Source organism: Dermacentor albipictus, chromosome 1 (assembly GCF_038994185.2).
Source record: "Dermacentor albipictus isolate Rhodes 1998 colony chromosome 1, USDA_Dalb.pri_finalv2, whole genome shotgun sequence".
Taxonomy (NCBI): Eukaryota; Metazoa; Arthropoda; class Arachnida; order Ixodida; family Ixodidae; genus Dermacentor; species Dermacentor albipictus.
The window spans coordinates 198,018,333-198,023,137 of NC_091821.1; positions in this window are offsets into that span (position 1 = coordinate 198,018,333).

Here is a 4,805-nt window from a genome sequence, read left to right on the forward strand (position 1 = left end):
GGAGACAGGCAAGACGAAAATGAACAATTGATTTCCGTTGTATAAGATGTGTTGCCCGTCGAAGCCGCCACAGCGCCAATCGTAAAGGGGGCACCTCGCGGCGGCTACATTCGGATATCGTCGGAGCGCAAGGAGGAAGCGCGGGAACATGCACCCTTGTAGTCTCGGAGGGACACGCATGCGCGCAGGCGTCAGTCTCGACACCAGGGGTGCGCCGCTAGAAGTGGAGGCGGGCCGTTTCGCCACGCGCTCGCGCGCCCCGCGATAGTTTGTGGGGGGGGGGGGGGGGGGGGGGGGGGTACATGACGTCCAGCACAAAACCTTGGATCCCATTTTGCCTTACGTACATTCGCGTATAATACCGCCGTACAAGAAACGACGCGGCTTTACACCATTTCGTCTCCTTTACGGCCGCGAAGTTCAGACGACGCTGGACGCTATGCTGCCGTGTCAAGACGACGAGCGTCTAACTACTGACGCCGAAAAAGAATTTGCTGAATGCGCTGAGGGAAGCTCACCAGCTTGCGCGGCTGCGCATCGGTCAGCAGCATCACGCAGATGCACAGCGTTATAACATCCGCCACAGCGCAGTATGCTACAAACCCGCCGACCAAGTGTGGGTGTGGACTCGCTGTTCGCCGCCGTGACCTCAGTGACAAGTTGCTCAGCCGGTATTTTGGCTCATACAAAGTGCTGCGCCGCTTTAGTGACGAACTACGAGGTCGTTCCGGACATAGCGGCTCAAACACGGCGTAGACAACCTAGCCCTGACATCGTTCACGTCGTACGCATGAAGCCCTATGCTGCGCGCTGGCGATTATATTTTCGTCATTTTTTTATATATTTGCGCTTATATGAGCGACTAATGTGGTTACCTCTCTGTTTGTTTAGACTCTGCACGTCACGATTCACCTCTGCTGTACTTGTGTCTTTCCTGTAGCTGTCACTGTGTTCTTGGCGGGAGTGTCTGCCCTGACCACGTTTTTGTTCCTTCTTTTTATTTCTTACACCGCTTCATAACCATCGAGCCGATTCTGTTTTCGAAGAAGGGAGGAAACGCCACCCGCAGTAGTGGGGAGAGTGCAGGAAAAGAGGCAGCAAGGATAAGAAGGAAGAAGTGCGCGTTGTTGCGACGCCTGTTACTTTCCGGTAGACCATGGCGACCAGGCAGGGGCGAGACGATTTCTAGTGCGAAATTTGCAGTTTAGACTAATGAATCATTGTTTGAGGACCTTCCAGGCAGTCATTTAAAAAAATAGTTTGATTATTAGATGAGAAAATGAAGCTTCAAGTATCAGTATTTGAATTTCGCGCCGAAACCCCAGCGCCGGTACGTCAGCGTAATGTCAGGGATTCCAAAGTATGTTTTCGCATTTGGGCCGCGTTGGCTGAATAAAGGTTCCCGAAACTTGCCATGTTTAATATTTGGTTCCCTTAGAACACAATGTAGTCAATCCGTTCCGCTACATATAATTAGTAGGCCCTAGAAGATGCCATCAAAATCCAAGACGTCACAGCCCCCAGGTGCGGGAACTTAAGTAGGCGTCGCCACCCGTATTTCGTTCTAGCGCTCTTTCTGGCTTACCAAACGTCTTATCGTTGTAAGAGTGGTGTTTTTGGTGTTGTAGAACGGTAATTTACTGATGCAGAAGACATCATTTTTCACTTTAGTGTCCCTTTAATGAAGGATATATAAGAAGAGAATCAATGAACAAAAATACATTGCGGGGACGCTTAAATAGGCCCGCTAAAATCGTAGGCGGGATTTTGCTCATGTCAGCGTCACGTGACATGCACTGAGTCCCGTCGGTGCTTGGCGGCTGCTCCCTCTCTCCTAGGCGACGCTGCACGTGCTTGCTTCCGCTGGCGGCAACCCGTGGATCCTCTTTGGGTCGCGGAAAGGGTCTCCCCTTGAGTCGCACAGTTTGCGGAAAGGGTATCCCCTTGAGTTGCAGAGTTAGCGGAAAGGGTTCTCCCCTTGAGTCGCACAGTTCGCGGAAAGAGTTCCCCCCTAGAGTTGCACAGTTTACGGAAAGGGTTAGCCCCTTGAGTCGCACAGTTCGCGGAAAGGGTTCTCCCCTTGGTCGCACAGTTTACGGAAAGGGTCTCCCCTTGAGTCGCACACACACAAAGGGGCCCGAAATCATTGCGAGGCGCCCGCCAGACCGGCAACCTCTCGAGACAACCATAGCAAATTAGGGATCCATCCTTCGTTTCGATTAGGCAGGGTCTTTCGATCGTCCTTTTTGCACGGGGTGTTAGACGCCAGTCGCAACATCTCCGGCGGGGGAGGAAGATCCCGACGTGCACGGGCCAGCAGTCACTGGACGAGGGATCGGCGTTTCAGCAGCAGAATTTCCCTCCGGGGAGACGAACCCTTGGTTCATAGCTTGTAGATTCCCTGGAGTCGTTCATCAGTCCTCGTGGCGCTCTTGTACGCCTTTCCTCCCTGGTCCGGTCCAGTGAAACTGGACTTGCAAACCGGTCTCGCAACTTTTCGTCTCCTGTTTGGGCAAGCAATCACTCCAGAACAGCGCCGGACCCACAACAACAAAGCAAGCGAGCACAAGGCCAACCTCCGCCAAGACACACCAGGCTTTACAATAAAAAAAAGAAAGAAAACCCGCATGTGCTTTCCCATCCCTTTCGCGCGTCCTTCCCACTAAACACTAAAAACAGCCATTTCTTGAAAGCGTTAAGATGTGGTTACTACTATCAGCTAACAATCACCTACAACTTCGCGATAATAAAAAAAACGTATGAAAAAAATACAAACGTAATAATGACACAGAAACCAGAGTGAGCATGAGGCTTTCGCTACTCTAGGGGCAACGACTCAGACCGTCGGCATTGCCATTAAGTTTACACTTCTTATAACTAAATTAAATTAAATTATGGGGTTTTACGTGCCAAAACCACTTCCTGATTATGAGGCACGCCGTAGTAGAGGACTCCGGAGATTTCGACCATCTGGGGTTCTTTAACGTGCACCTAAATCGAAGTACACGGGTGTTTTCGTATTTCGCCCCCATCGAAATGCGGCGGTGATTCGATCCCGCGACCTTGTGCTCAGCAGCCCTACACCTATATACACTCTCTCCTTCCCCCTGGCGTATTTTTTAGTATAAAATGCAAGAACGTTTCACTCACGCTGGGAGGTGCCTACATTTCCCCTTCGAGTCGGTTTGAAAACGCAAGACTATGTACAATTTCAACAGCGACATCTGGACCATGGATTCTTACCGGCGATTTCAATGCGCATCACCCGCTATGCGGAAGCTTGAAGATGGATTGTCGAGGAAGACATGTACTATCCCTCGCGTCGCACCATGAAGTCTGCTGCATAAATGATGGCAGTCCCATTTTTCTGCGGGGATTGACATACAGCAGCTGCCTGGACCTTAACTTTTGTTTCAAGATGCCTCAGTGCCAGTGTGAAATGGTTTCCTGACAGCGAAACACATGGTAGTGACGGCGTTCCAACATATGTTAAAATCGATGGCATACGCAAGTCACACTCTACCACAGTTCTTCAACGTCTCGACTGGCCTAAATACACGTTGCTCGCAAAGAATTGGCAACATCGAGGAGCTCATTAACGACGCTGCTGGGGAAGCCAAAAGAGTTTTGAGGCCTATTCCTAAATTTTCTGAATATGAAGCAGAATTGGAGCGGTTTCGAGCAATTCGCTGTCGCGCGGAACGAAGGTATACAGGCGCACCAAATCCACCTACGACCTAAGGGAGGCGAGACGCATACAGAAGAAGATCCAGCGTCGGATCAACTTCCTCAAGTCTCTAAGATAGAAGACCTTTTGTGACTCCCTGATCCACATAAACCCTTATCACATATACGGAGAACGGTGCGCGGTCTTCGAACATCACCACGACAACGCCACCCCTTCATATGCCTGGCTCTCTGTCACGGTGGCCGAGAGATCAACGTAGCGGAGGATTTCTGTTTAAGGGTTGCTGGTCTACCGTCCTCCTTCCCCGTACATGACCTCCTTGACGTTCCAATCTCGCGGGATTTTCGTATGGACAATCTGTTTTCCATCGAGGAGTTACAAGCGGCGTTGGCAGCGTGTAGACGTTCCTCATCACCTGGGCCTGACGGGTGACATACGCAGCTCTTGGCAACCTCGGCCAAACAGCCCGGCATGCTCTTCTAGAGGTGCACAACAATTCATGGCGTGAAGGAGTGGTTCCAGCTGCATGGAAGTCCAGCCGCCTTGTGCCTCTGCTCAAACCAGGTAAATCAGCCCTAGACGTGACGTCTTATCGTCCCATTGGTCTGGCCAGTTGTCTAGGAAAGGTGATGGAGAGTATGGTGCTTACACGTCTAGAGTGGTATCTAGAACACCACAACATATACCGTAACGCTATGGCAGGCCACAATCCGTCCACAATCCGTCCACGTGTCGATATATGCAGATGATATATGCATTTGGTCATCAGGAGCGACGCGTCCACAGGTGCGTGCCAGACTGCAAAAAGCGGCCACACTAACATCAAGCTATGAGCACGAGGTTTGGAGGTGTCCTCCGAGAAGTGCTCTTTGGTCGCTTTCACGCGCAAATCAATGACACCATACGTTGTTAGATTTAATGGACAGCATATTTTCTACGAGAAGACGCACCGTTTTCTAGGAGTGATAATAGATCGAGACCTCTCCTGGAGTCCTCACGTCTCTTACCTAAAAAGGAAACTAGTGATGATAACAGACGTCCTCAGATTACTCGCAGGAAAGTGATGGGGTGCATCTGTGAGTGTAATGCTCCAACTCTATAACGCACTGTTCCTGGG